Consider the following 15,924-nt stretch of genomic DNA (forward strand, 5'->3'; position numbering starts at 1 on the left):
AGAGTACTAGTCTTGATCAAAAAAAAGCCCAGGGATAGCAGCTAGGCACTGAGATCAAACCCAAGGCCAGCACATACACATACTTTAAAAGAGCAAGAGACAGAGAAAAAGAAAGATAAGGAATGCCGAAAGCAGGGCTCTAACACATTAGTGATAAATTATTTATTTGATATTAATAGATGCTAATAAAACTAAACAAGTATAAAATAAATCAGGATAATATCCCAATATATTCCACTTAGTAAAGATAAAACAGTACCTTCTTTTAAATATGTGTGTGTTTGTATTAGCTTTGTTACTGTAAGAAAATACCTAAAATAATCAAATTTATTTTTTAAAAAAGGTTCAACTCAGGCTCATAGTTTTGGGGCATTGTGTCCCTCATCAGCTGGCCCCATTGCTTTGGGCTGTAACAAGGCAACAGCTCATGATAATAGAGCATGGCATAGCAACCCTGCTCTCCTCAATATGCCCCGGGAAGAAAAGTACAAGGAGGGGTCCAGGGTCACCTTCACTGTCAATGACCTAAAACCCTCTCACTAGGTCACCAGGTCCCTTTTCTAAAATATCCCATCTCCTCACAGTATTGGCATTCTGATGATGTACACATCCTCAATACATGAACCTTTACAGGACACTTATTCCAAACCATGGCAATAGGTGTATGTGCGTCAGACCACAATGTCAAATGACTCTCTCAAGGCACAGATCTAATGAGATGACTGGATCTTTATCTTGGACATATCAATTTCGGTGACTAGAGAAGGATGAACATTGGTTAAAACACTGGGGATATACAATAAAAATTTAACAGCATGTCTGAAAGTTGTTGCAACCAATTTAAGAGAAATTAATTTGAGGCCTGACCTACATTGAATGGCTGCGAATCTAGTAACAAATGTAAGCCTGATACCAGAGTGCTGGGCCTCAACTATGTGCTCCTTGCCAGATGTGATCATGGCTCAAGTGACAGATCACTAGCCTTGAGCAAAAAGCTAACATTGCCCACAATCAAAATAAATTTTATGTGTGTGTGTGTGTGTATATATATATATATATATATATATACACATTTTATAAAAATACATTGTAAATTGGTATTACAGATATATATTATAAAATATGATATATAACATAAAATATATTATCTATATAATACAAATAATCTCCCTGATCTTGTTTGACCTTTCTGAGGACGGTGGATGACCCTGCATGAGTACACAGTGGAAAAGGTGAGATGGATGTCAACCATTTCATCCATCAATGACAGAAAGCCCAGAGATGGAGAAGCAAGCACAAGTACCTTCCCTAATGGAGCCTCTATATTGGTAAGGTCAGAGGTCTCTTCATTTTCCTTAGTCTGCCACCACTCAAGGCTGTGCTCCACTTCACAACAGCAGACACAAATAATGCACAACTCACCTGTTTTGGGATAGATCAAATGTGGAACTCTTAATCATGAGTTATCTCCAAGCTCTCAATTCTTTATCAGACTATAAATGACATCAAAGTAGCTTAGAGATGCATGTGTGTGTGTGTGTGTGTGTGTGTGTGTGTGTGTGTGTGTGTTTGGGGGGGCGGGGGGGAGAGGCAGCAGTACAGGGACTTGAACTCAGGGTCTCTGTCTTTTGTTTGTCTCACCACTTGAGCCACACCCCCACTTACAGTTTTTTGCTGGTTAGTTAACTGGAACTAAGAACCTCAGATTTGTCTACAGGTTGGCTTTGAACTATGATTCTCAGATCTCAGCCTCCTGAGTTAGCTAGGATTACAGGCAAGAACGCCAGGCACCAAGCTTCTTTTTTTCTTTTTTAATGTGGTCCTGGGAATTAAACCCATCGTCTCTCCTGTGCTAGGCAAGTGTTCTACCACCAAGAGTTAGCTGTCCATAGAACAGAAGTGAATTATCTCTTTGGGTAGTACTGTTGGAACTCAGGCCCTTATACTAGTTAGACAAGAGCTCTATCACTAGATCCATGCATCCAGCACCCAGCCCTGTTTGCTTTTCAGGCAAGGTTTTGCATTTTTGGTCAGGTCAGCCTCAAGTCAAAAATTCTCCTGCACCTGCCTACTGAATAGCTAGATTACAGGCATGCACATGTAGACATCTTTAAAACTCCATCCTCCTGCCGGGCTGTTTCAATTCCAAAATACCGCCCATAGGTCTTCTCACGGGTGAGGCCCCAAAGAGCAAGCAAATCATGTACATCACATTAATCTTCAACTAGAGATGGTTTAAAACTTCCAAGGAAAGGAATTTCTCCAACCAGTAACCACGCAGGTTGACTTTGGCTCTGTTTAGGATGGCCATCCGATAGTAAGAAGCAGACATGAAAAAGATGCTGTATGCACAACACTGCACTAGAAGTTTTGTCCACACCCCCTCCTCTACCCTTCATCCTCTAAGGTGTGGATATTTAATCCCATTTCACAAATGGGAAAACTGAGGCTTAGAGCAGCAAGTCAGCAACTAAGCAGTGCAGCCCACTTGGGGAACTGAACTCAACAGTTCCCCTGCTATCCAAATGTCCCCACACCTAACAGCAGACACCCCAAGCCCTCATCCAACCTGTCATAAACCATCTCACACACCTGAGGGCAGAGGGAGTGGTGGGGCACTGAGGAAAAAGGGCTGAGGCCAGAGGTGATCTCCATCCAGCTCAACACCCTCTCAGATCAGGGTCTAGAAGGACATCCATGGAGACACATTGTAGCTTAGGCTAGCTTAACACCAGGCCAAGTGAGGGCCATCAAGGGTGGAATCAGACTTCTCTTGGGAGCAAAAGTGACCCAGAATCCTCCAGGCATTCCCAGAATGCCTCTTTTAGTAAGATTGCACCGGAAATGACAGGTCGTTTTTAAAAATTACTCTCCATTTTTCAATGTCTCAGTAAATTCCACCGCCACTGAAAATACTTGAGGCTATAATATCAAGTTGACTTTTATAATGCCAAATAATAGTGTCATTATGTTCTAGCTACATTTGAGTTGGAAACAATGCCATAAAATTTTAATGGGGGAAAAAATCCTTTAATTCATACAAAATTTCCTAATTGAAAAATGAACCCTCTCTTATTCCCAAAGAAACACACAGGATGCAGACGGTGGTTATTGCTTTAGGAAGCAGACGATCCATATTAATGATGGCTAAGAACCCTCTTTCGGCTACACATTTGCCGTAACTTGGAGAAATGTTTCATAATTCAGCCATCATTTGAAATCAAACTACATAGACACTCCGATCTGAGCTCACTGTCAAAGCCCTGTCAAAGCTTCTGTCGGCCATTCAGACAGATGAAGGGTTTTCACACAAAGCCTATATCCTTAATAAAAAAATCCATCTCTACTTCATTCCTCACCTCTGGCTAATCAACCCACCCCCACCCCCCAGCAAAAAAAAAAAAAAACAGCTTTTTTCCTAAACAAAGTGGATGGAATAGGAATGTGGAAAGGAAACAAAGCCAACGTAAGCCTCTGCCTCCCGCCAGCTTCTAGGATGTAAACAGCTTTGAAATATGTATAAGCAAGGTTCAAAGATTTATCAGGCCTTTAAATTTAAATTCAATTACACTTAGTGACAAAAGGACATTTTAAAATAATAATAGTAACAAATTGTATGAGGAAAGATTTTTCTTAATACCAAGAATAGTAGAGTGTTGATTTGTAGGCCTCAAATATACAAGTTTCCTCAGCCCCTAATACTTAGCATTTTTTATATTAATAGCTCTTCAGCTGGAGCTTTGGATGAGTAGGGTGAAAACTCTAAAGAAGCATCACCTTGGTTCATGAATTTCTGAGAAAGTCATCATGACCCCCAAAGTTGTTGGTTGAGATGGAGTCTCACTAACTTTTATCCCCAAGCTAAACTTGATCCATAATCCTCTCGATCTATGCCTCCCAAGCAGCTGGGATTATAGGCATGAACAAATTTTTAGTTTTTATTTAAGTGGATGCACTTGATGTGACTCCTTGATTATACAAAGCTGAGCCCCAACTACTCTCTCACAGCCAGATAAATATATGCTTCAGTATCTCATATATGCATCCAGTATCTCATATGTGCTAAGCATTGGATGATGCACAAGGCATAGCAGCAAATAAAACGGCCTGCAGAGTTAGTAGAGTATATTAGAACCACCATGAGAGTAGAAGACTCCACTGACAGTCTGCTGACTCTTAGCCAATTAAGGAGGCCCCACCCATCGAAGAAGCCCCACCTTGTTGAGATTTGCACTGTCAAAGGTAAAAGGCAAAAAACAATGCTTCCATGAAGCTAAATGTGCTTAGTTTCAAAAAGGAGTCCACTGTCCCAAGACTACATTCCTTATCTTGTTCTATGAAATTTGTCCTTCCTTTTTAATAATGATGACAAAGATAGTCATGGCTTTCACATGTCCTCATATAGAAAAATCTCCCTTTCTCCCTTTCTAAAAGCTACTAGTGTGTGAAATCTAAGTGTCAGACACTGATTTCCACTACAATCCCCTCTTGCCAGGGTTAGGTAATGAAAAAGTCTGAGAATGTTACAGAAGCAAGAACAAGAAGCCCCCACCTGCCAGTCAGCTGCCATGGTCTGAGTTTATAACCATTCCTACATTTGGAAGTCCTGCCTGAAGAAGTATCACTAAAGAAATAGTGTGTCTATTGATTTTGTGACTAGCCATTATTGAGACTGGGGAAATAAGGCTGCCCAGACAGATACCCAACCCCTTTTTTTATGAAGTAGATTGGTAACTATTGGTGGGAATACTAACTACTATTATCTATTGAGGATGACAAAGGGATTAAATCATGATGTATTCACTCAAGATGACAGAGATGATTACAAATGGTGGGTAGGAGGTAAATCTACAAAAAAAAAAAAAGTGTTTTGAGAAATTTCGAAGGGTTTCATCATTAACTCTAAAAGAAATGAACAATCCTCTTGTCATTTCCTGGGGTCAAGGGCTCTCAGTAACTTCTTTCCTCTCTGGATCCAGGAAAAGCAGCAGCAAGTCCTTGTTCTGGTTGCTAGGTTTCCCATTTAGGCTATCCTAATCCAGGGCCCTGCACTTAAGGATACAGAGTAGAAGTGAAGAGGCAGGCTTATAAACTCCTCCTTGGTGACTTGCAAGGCACAGCTCAGTGCCAGCCTCTGTTGCCAAAAATCCATGCTCCTAGTGGGAAAAACATATCCCCCAGGTCTGTCTGAGAAGATTTTTAGAACCAGGGAAACAATGGCCATTTGGGTGCTTACAAACATCAGGCCTTGTGCTAAGTACTTTCCACACATCATGCTAATTAATACATTTTCACAGCAATCCTTACAAACATCCAGGATTTACCTGTCATCAGAAACAAGAAGTTTGCTGAGGGGTCTAGTGCTCCAAACTTGAAAACCAATTCAAATCCCTTGTTTCTAACCAGGATGTTGTTCTGCTTGGTCCTAAGGCCCTAAAGCCTACAGAAAGACCACTCCTCTCCTCTGTATGAGAAAACTCAGCCTTCTAGTAGCAAATATAGTAACCCCATTGAGGAACGTCTTCCCCAGCTACCAGATGATTATTTCATGGGAGCTCACAGCTTTGGCCCTCTACAGGAATTGTTCTTGGCCATAATGGGATTTTCCAGTCTCCCCAGGAGATGATCATGTGTGATTATTGACTATCAACAGATCACAGAAACATAAAGTTGGTCATACAGAACTGAACTGGCTAAGAAAGTATCTACTACCTTGCCATATGTGTGGTTACTTTAAGTTTATAGAATTTAAAAATTACTTCCTCAGCCACATTAGCATGATTTCAAATGATCAGTAGCCACATGTGGCTAGTAGCTATCACATTGAACCATACAGAAGGTGAACATTTCTGTCACTGCCAAAAACTTTTTATTGGGTGGCACTAGTCTAAAATGAAAGAGAGAGCTTGGATCCTGTATAGATTCCTGTAATCATCAGTCTCTGAACTCTAGATTCATAGTGTCCATGATAACTCACTGGAAATTCACCTTTTACCACTGAGCTAATGAAACTAGAGCTCAAGCTCAGAAAAAATGGAAAGGCCTTTGTCTGAACCATATCCCCTGATTATATCTGAAGGCAATGTTGCTAAGAAGGAAGAGAAACTGATCTTCTGACATGTATGACTATAACAGAGAGCCTATGAAGTCTGTGGTGAGAGCAAAGCAATAGAATTGTTTTCTCACACTACAGAAAAAGGTTGCCTAGAGATAGAAGCCTATAAAATAAAATAAATTGCTGGGCACGGGTGGCTCACACCTATAATCCTAGCTACTTAAGAGGCTGAGATCTGAGGATCCTGGTTCAAAGCCAGCCTGGGCAGGAAAGTCTGTGAGACTCTTTTTTTAATTGTGAAAATACCGTATAGAGGGGTTACAATTACATGGACAAGATAATGAGTACATTTCTTATCAAGCATTGTTGCCTCCTCCTTTGTTTCCCCTTCCCATCTCTTCCCATCTCCCACCCCCCCCCCCCCGACACAACGCACCCCTGGCCAAAGTTGTAAAGTTCGTTTTGCGGCAGAACGACTTGTACGTCTCATTGTTGCAGTGGGTCCACCTGTATCCCTATTGAAATGATTTCTTTTTTCCCTTCCCCTCCACAACTTATACCAACATCAAATACAGTGAAAGCAGGTTATATCATGGGGGAAGGACATACAAAGCAACAAAGAAATCATCATATAAATATGTTAGAAACAATCTTATCTCCAGTAAACAACTCAGAAAAATGCAAGTGGCACTCTGGCTCAAGTGGTAGGGCACTAGCCTTGAGCTGAAGAGCTCAGGGACAGCACCCAGACCCAGAGTTCAAGCCCCACGACTGACAAAAATAAAAATAAAATAAATCTTCTTGCTAAGCTTTAAAGGACTCACCATGCTGATCGCTGACAGATGTCTCGGAACATGATTTCAGGAAGGTTCCTCCCATTCTCAGAACTGATTAGAGTGACTCCTTGGGCCTGATTTGTACAAACAGCATGGTATTTGCTGGTAACCTGCTGTCCTGGAGCTCAATATTGGTACCAAGCAGAGACTACCTAAGCATCCCCCAATTAAAACCCAGGATGCTGAGTCTCTGTCATATGTATCATCACCATTCATTGCTGGAGTAATTGTACCAGGAGACAATGATGGAAGCTTAAGCCTGTTTTCCCAAGACTTCACCCCATGCATCTTTTCCTTTGCTGATTCTGCCTTGTGTTGATTATAGATGAATTGCTACTGTAAGTACTAACTATACTGCATCCTGCACATCCTCCCAGTAAATCATAAGCCCAAGGATCTTGAAGACCCCAAACAAAAAATTTCAGAGAAAAGTTCACTAATCTCCACCTGAAAGAGAGATGGGGAGCTGTTGATTCCTCCCCAGAGTTGGGGGCAAGGAATTAGCTCTGCTCTACAGCCTGCTCCTACTTGACTACCTAGATCATTAGTGAGGCCAACATTAACCTGGTGATCTCTATCCAGTATATGTATATGAATAGTATTAATTATATTAGGTTCCTTCTACATCCTCCCTGGGGCTCATTAGTTGGTAACCAGACACATTTGTCTGTTGTCCCTTTGCCTTAATCTTGAGATATTTTAAGATAGGACTAGGTACATAGAAGTTGTCTGGTAATTTCACACACAAAAATGAATGCAAAAATCACCCACATGTTGTGAAGACATTGGTTCTTTGGGCTCACTTACTTAAAGTGCTATAGACTATCAGAAAATTCATACTACCTCCCAAGCAACCGTAGCCTGTACAGGTATCTGTAGAATACCCATCCTGTTTCCTAGTGGAGAAATGAGAAGCAGCCCTCTTCCATACCTGGAAATTCTGCCTGACAACCTGGGATTGGGAATTCTCAACAGTCCTTATAAAACTTTATAAAAGGAGTATTAAACTTGTTATCAACAACGTCTGTTCCTCTACAGACAGACGACTTGGATATCAAATGAGTTATTGTTATCACAATTTTCTGTTAAAAATCTAACTTGGTAACTGTAACCCCTCTGTACAGTATTTTTACAATAAAAGATGTATAAAAGATAGCTTTGCTGGAGTATCATTGCTTCATTTTCACACATGCACATAAAATATCTGGATCATATTCACCCCTCCTTTGCCCTCTGTTTGACATTACCTATCCCACTAATTTCCACACTTCACACCACTGTTTACATTTTTTGTGTTTATGACACCCTGGGCTCGAACTCACCCTGGGCACAGTCCCTGAGCTATTTTTCTTTTTCTACTTCTATTTCTTTTCCTTTTCCTTTTTACTCAAGGCCACTGCTCTACTGTTTGAGCCAGAGCTCCATTTCTGGCTTTTTGGTGGTTAATTGGAGAAAAGAGTCTCACAGACTTTCCTGCCCAGGCTGGCTTGGAACAGAGAACCTCTAATCTCAGCTTCCTGAATACTTAGGATTATAAGTGGGAGCCACAAATGTCTATTCTAATTATTTTCAGTGTATACTAATTATTCAAAGGGGTTTCATTGTGGTATTTCACACACATACACACACACATACACACATACACACACACACACACACACACACACACACACACATATACAGTACTTTAATCAGTTTGAACCCTAGTTTATTCTTGCTTTCCCTATCTCTACCACTCTCTATTATTTAACAGATTTTAGTGACTTTCATTTGGCCATCTTCATTCACTGATACAATGTATTTCAGAAATATTCATCCTCTAACAATCTTTCCCCATCAATTCCCATCAAACAGTCGGACAATTACAAACAAGCTTTCTCTACCTAAATATATTTGTACATAGATACATGTACATGATTCTGTATGTGTTTACATATATGTTTATCTAGTATCCACACATGAGAAAAAAATGCAACCTTGGTCTTTCTCATCCTGACTGCCTTAACGTGGTAGTCTCCTGTTTTATCCATAATTTTGTTCCTCCTTATGAATTTTAGAATCGATTTGTCTATGAAGAATGACATTGGAATTACATTGACTCTGCGCTGCAGCCATTTTTACCATACTAATCTGCCAATCTGAGTATAGGAGGATTTGTATCTTAAGTCATCATCAATTTCCTTCAAGTTTCATAGTTTTCATGGTAAAAGTCTTTCACTTTCTTGGTTATTTCTATGTCCCTCTTTTTTGTAGGCTATTGTAAGTGGAATCATTCTCCCAATTTCTTTCTCAGCTTATTTATTGCTTATGTACAGAAAGGGTGATTTTATTTTATTTTTGTCAGTAGTGGGGTTTGAGCTGTCCCTGAGCTATTTTGTTCAAGGCTAGTGCTCTACCACTTGGTGACATAGCAGCACTTCCAGTTTTCTGGTGGTTAATTAAACATGGAGTCTTACTGAGAACCTCGATCCTCAGATCTCAGCCTCCTGAGTAGCTAGGATTACAGGTGTGAGCCACTGGTGCCAGGCTCAAAGATCTATACTCTTACCTAATAATAGGAGGAAATAAGGTCTTCCTGGCTATTTCTATCATCACCCCTTCCACAGCACATGGGTTCATAATCCTTTCCTCTATTAAGGAATAACTGTGACTTAAAAGGAGAGGAAGCAGATTTTAATAGGATTTTGTGTTGCATAAGATGTAGTTCAGTCTGTTTTGTTACTCAGGAAAAATTATCCTCCATCCTCCATCCCGTTTCCCTCCCAAACAAGTCATCCATCCTGTCTGCACAGCCAACACTCATGCATTTGAACAGAAAGTTTAAACACTGATTGATCCTTATGCGACAACTGTCCTAGTGGGGCTGTGGTCACCATAGCATGGTTGGGGCTGCACCCAGAAGAGGAAGTCTCCAGAGGAATTCATTAAGAACAGAGTGGTCAAATGCGTGGTATTATAAATATGCAAATTAATGTGTAAGCTTCTATAAAAGTTAAACTGTGCAATGTAAACTCAAAATTTGATTCTGAACTTCATTTTGAAGCTGTCTATTTACAAAATGGAAACTCTCAATCAAAGTTTTAAAAGATAATGGTCTTTTCAGTAAAGGAAGTTTTTCTTCTATTCTAAGATAATTCCTGTCCTGGTACTCTAAGATATTCATCTAGAAGCCAGGCATCATGGCAAATAACCTGTACTCAGGAGGCTAAGGCAAAAGGATTTAAGTTTGAGGCCGGCCTGGCCCACATAAGGAGTTCTCAGTAAAACTAAAGGATATATTGTGGGTTCCCAACTTAACAGCCATCAGTCTAGACATTTTTATATAAAGGCAAGGATCCAAAAATACTAGAATCACCAAATCTAGGATTTGTGCATATCCCACTTGCTAACATTGATTTTTGTCCATCTCTTATCCTAGTAGACCATGCCAAAACTGCATCATAATCCAACTGTGCATTTGAACTGAGTGAGCTACTACTAGACTAAACATCTTGATACTTAATATTCTATTCACTTCTCTGCTTTTAACTAGCCTTATAAATTTGTACCCTTTCTTCTCTTTTCTGAAAATGGAGGAGGGGGTATAAAGAAATCATAATTTATTCAGTGATTTAGAACTACCTATGGTTATTGCAACTCTGGAGACAAATTCACTAAATTAACTTTGAACCAAGAAACTAAGACACAAATGAACACACTCTGATTTATTCTATTTATGTTAAGTTCAAAGCAGATAAAATCTTGTTAAAAGCCTGTCCTTGTATGAAGGTAGAGAAATGCCCAATAACAATGATTCATACTCCTCCTAGCTACTCAGGAGGCTGAGACATGAAGATCACAGTTTGAAGCCAGCTCAGACAAAAAGAAAAAAAAGTCCACCAGACTCCATCATCAAAAAAGCCTATCACAAATTGACCAGTTCAATAAAAAATAAAAAAAAAAAACCACAACTAAGCTGGGCACTGGTGGCTGACACCTGTAATCGTAACTACTCAGAAATCTGAGGATCACAGTTTGAAGCCACCCAGGCAGAAAAGTCTATGAGATTCTTACCTCCAATTAACCACCAGAAAGCCAGAAGTAGAGCTGTGGCTCAAAGTGGTAGACTACTAGCCTTGAGTACAAAAGCTTAGGGACAGCGCCCAGAACCTAAGTTCAAGACCCTTGACAAAAAAAAAATCACAAATGTATACCTGTTACATTCCACATAAACTCCAAGTAGATATTAAGTAAGTGGGCTCTAGTGGTAGAGTACCAGCTACGCTAGCAAGCTGAGTGAGCACCAAGACCTTAAGTCTTATGTTCAAACCCCAGTACTAGAGTACCAAGAAAAAAAGAGAAAAGGAGAGGAAGAAAGGGAAAGAGGGAGGGAGAAAGGGAAGAGAAGAAAAGCCCTAACTCTTGCAAAGAGGAAAGGTCCTCTGGCCACTAAGTGCTGGTCACTTTTTCATCATGGTATTGGCTAAAATGGATTTGAATACGTGTGATTTACATGATTTTCCCTATGCATGCTTTTAAGTGGTCAGTGGTTCAAATCCATGGCACAGATTTAAATTCATGACTTAACTCCAATGTGTCCTCTTTATTCTGTGCCCCTACCTAGAGAGAGAGACGCAAGTGAGGCAAGGAAGTAAATATCTGTTGACTAAGTGCCAGGCCTATGTTGTGTGTAATTACCTTCGCAGAGGTCACACCTTGATGTAGTATAAGCAATCACCATCTACAGATACCAATGAGCAAGCTGAGGCTCAGACAGCCTTAGAGACTCCCCAGGCTCCTGCAGCAGTGGAGCTATGCCTTCAACTTCGGGCTTTCTGATGAGGTCTGAAATGTTCTTTCCATTACATCGTGCTGCAAATCACTGCAATTTAGTGTTTATAAGAACCTTCAGTCCTGAGTTCATAACACACAAAAATAATTTCGAAAAATTACTTCCCCAGAGTTTGAGGCCCTCTGAAAAGCAGTTCCTAGAAGTTACTCCCTGAGTAAAAGAAGGCCCAGTCTCTGACCTAGCTAACTCCATTTTGTCCCTCCCTGACTCCATTTGGCTTCTCCTACTTCTCTTCTTTCTGCGTCACTGTCTTCTGAATTTGTCGCGGATTCCAGGAATGAAAGGCCTGGTCAATAAACATCTTTATGACAAAGAACCAAAGCTACCCCCAAACAATTGTCAGCCTTGCAGAACAGATCACCCCATGTGATTGCTCCATGATGGGAACCAAGGCTGCTCCCCAAACTGAAGCAATCACCTCATAATGGAGAACAAATTGAACCCTCAAGCAGAGATGTTTTACCCTGAGCTTCATAGAACCAGTCCTGAGATCATGATCAACCATGCCAAGAACTGGCCAAGGCCTGCTTTGCCAGCTATGCAAATCACAACCCTTGACTTGGTTCTCCTTTCCTATAAAACCTCAAAGCTCTCTTCTGTCCCTCAAAGACAAAAGTCTGTTATTCTCAGCATGGCCACACTGATTACATGTTTCCTGCCCTTCACCACTGCAAATCTCTGATTGGCATGGTAGGACAGGTGTCTAAGCTGAGTCCACTGGGACCCCTAGAGCCAGAACCTTAGCCCTAAAATTCTAGTAACAATACGAAGTTAGTAGAGACATTCAGCCCATCTTGGTTCATCACAGGTTGCATCCTTGAAAATAAACTCTCAACAGATCCCAAGTGAGGACACAGGCCTATAATCTCAGCACTCTGAAGGCTGGGGCAGGAAGAATTTGAGTTCAAGGCTGGCCTGGGCTACATAGAGAGATCTTATATCAAAACACCACCACAGTAAGCGAAATCTCCTAGGAATCCCATTTAGATGCCAAAGACTTGAGAAACCAGGTTAATTCCTGGGTTAAGAGCATCTTTGCACATTATAGAAAATGGAGGAGGTGATAATGGTTTTCCTGGCACACAAAGGCACACAAATGTCATTCTCTTCTAATGACAAATGGTAAAGTAACAAGCTTACAAAAGATCACTGAGATGCTGCAAAAAAAAAAAAAAAACAACTTTAAACTATGTCTGCTATTAAGTGTCCTTAATTCTACATTAATCACAATGACCCCATAGGGATCCAGTGTCCATTTGTATTGTCTGACTTAGTGTGGTGATGAGGAAAAGTCAGCTAAGGATAAGAACAGGGAAAGGAATGGCCTTGGTACAATTAGGACTGTGTTTCTTTGTTGTTTTTTTCCTCCCACCAAATTTCTATCTTGTTCAATGTGTCTGACTTTAGCAATATATTAGAAAGTGGTTCCTAACATCCATTTTCCAGTGTAATCATGTTTCAAATGTAGAATTTATACACATATATGCTTAATAGATGAAATAAGGATTTTAGCATGCATACCCTAAGAATTTTAAATTTTGGGTATAGTGGGGAAAGTGGGGGTATAGTGGGTATATTACTATCATTCATTGAAGAAGGTGGCTATTTCCTGCAATGCAGTATCCTCAGTGTATCTAGAGACGCTGTAAGGATGATGGCCTGAATCACACTCCTGAATTCCTAGCTGGCTAAATCTTCACTTTCTTTCCTTCTATTTCTAGATTAATAAGATTTCGATAAACTATAGGTAGACATTTATGTAGGTAGTATTTCAAATGTCTACCAAAATGCTGTTCTGAAATTGGTCCTCAAATAGTAAAAGAATTCTAATGTGGCTGGAATATTTGGCCATGATCTCTAAAAGAGACCTCATTGTTATTCTCTCTACCCAATTCCATACACTTTTGAAAGATTACTCTCAATTCTTGTTACTTTTTATCTATACACACACCATTTTATGTATGCAAGAACTAGATTAATGGTCAGTACAACATTAATAGCCAAATGCCACTGATAATAAAAGACCAAATGGCAAAATCAGAGACCCAGTCTCTGGCATAGTGTAGGGTTATAACCAACTTTATGAAGCATCATCAGTGAAGTGCCAAGAGGTAGCTGCACTCTTGTAAGAATTGTTTTTCTAGAGGCTAGAGACTTGACTAAAGTGATAGAGCACCAGCTGAGTAAGAATTGTTTCTCTGACAAGGTCTTGCTTTGTCCAGGTATCCCAGTTTGGGCCAATTACTCAAATAAACTTAACCATTCTCAAACTAGCCAATAGCACAAGACTAATGCATTAGTAATAAAATTTGGGCAGACTGCTGGCCATCCAGGGCACTTGGTTACTTGGCTTCCTGTCAGCAGCATACCCTTCTGCAAAAGTAAAATCTTGCTTTGCCAAATACCTTTCAAGTTGGTGTCATTTCTATGACACCCCAATATCTCAAGACATTTCCAACATAACTAAATGCCTTTGATCGGGCTTGCTATAGTTTAGATATGGTCTAAGTGTGTTACTAAGGGTCCATGTGTTCAAAGTATGGTCCACAGTGAGGCACAGAGAATGGGTCTTTGAAGAGTTAGGGCTTAGTACAAAGAAATTAGGCCATGGGGGGGGGTGGTGTTGCTCTCAAAAAAAAAAAAGAATATCATAGGTTTCCAGGAATAATTGGCTACCAAGACATAGACCTTTAGAATAAGCAGACCTGCCCTCTTCTCCGTTCCTGCCACATGCCAATCATCTGCATAGCTTCTCTGTGGATGTTGTCAGCATTGTGGTGCCAACAATGTGGCTCCCACCAGAGTCCAAGCAAGTGCCAATGCTAAATAAATCTGTTTTGATCAATTACCCAGCCTTCAATTTGTTTTTGTTTCTGCATACTAGGGCTTAAACTCAGGGCCTTGCACTTGAAGGCAGAGGCTCTACCACATAGGCCATACCTCCAGCTCTCAGTGTTTTTGGTTTGGGGTGGTTTGGGGGCTTTTTTGTCAGTTATGGGCCTTGAACTCAACACCTGGGCACTGACCCTGAGCTCTTTTGCTCAAGGCTAGCACTGTACCACTGAGCCACAGCTCCACTTCTGGTTCTCTGGTGGCTGGCTTTGAACTGCAGTCCTCAGATCTCAGCCTCCTCAATAGCTCAGATTATAAGTGTGAGCCACCAGCACCCAGCTGTTTTTTTTTAACAGCAATATAGAGCCAACTAACACAAAGCCACTATTCTCAATTCCCCCTGTAATCACTACATCACACAATCTGATTACATAACGTGAGCATCATCCCAGTTCATGGTTAGAACATGATCCACAGAGACGAAGTACACAGAGTTTGGGATTCACCAAGAAGAGCCATTTCTTAAAAGAAAAAAAAACTTATAAACTCTATCATTCACATTTTTAAGCAAGAGGAAATCAAGTAGTAGTAGTAATAAAAGCCAAGAACATTTTATGATCTGAGATATACTTTCTCACCAGATATTTACCCTCATCGTCTCTAGAAAGGTCATTGACTTTTCCATCTCTGAGCCTGAAACTCCAACTTAGTGCCTCTTATCAACTGTTTACAAGAATGAAGCTCCAGATTAGGAGAAGATCTTCACTAGCTATATAATGGACAAGGGTCTCATATCTAAAATATACCTGGAACTCAAAAACTTAAATCCCCCAACAACAAATCCTCAAAGAAACAACTGCCCAATAAATAAGTGGGCGAAAGACTTAAAGAGAAACTTCTCTGAAGAGGAAAGAAGGATGGCCAATAGACATATGAAGAATGATCAACCTCCCTAGCCATCAAAACAACACTGAAAATACCACCTCACTCCAGTTAGAATGCTATAATCAAGAACTCTAATAACAACAGATTCTGGAGGGGATGTGGACAGAAGAGAACCCTATTGCATTTTTGGTGGGAGTGTAAACTTGTTCAGCCACTTTGGAAGTAGTATGGAGGTTCCTCAAAAGACTCCACATAGAGCTCCCCTAGGACCCAGCAATCCCAATTTTGGGCATTTACCCAAATGATCACAAACAAGACCATACTAAAGCTACCAGCGCAACTATGTTTATTGCAGCATTATTTACCATAGCTAAGATATGGAACCAACCCAGATGCCCCTCAGTAGATGAATGGATCAAGAAAATGTGGCATACATACACAATGGAATTCTATGCCTCCATCAGAAAGAATGACACTGATTCATT

Source organism: Dipodomys spectabilis, unplaced genomic scaffold (genome assembly GCF_019054845.1).
Source record: "Dipodomys spectabilis isolate Male_0828 unplaced genomic scaffold, ASM1905484v1 ptg000024l, whole genome shotgun sequence".
NCBI lineage: Eukaryota > Metazoa > Chordata > Mammalia > Rodentia > Heteromyidae > Dipodomys > Dipodomys spectabilis.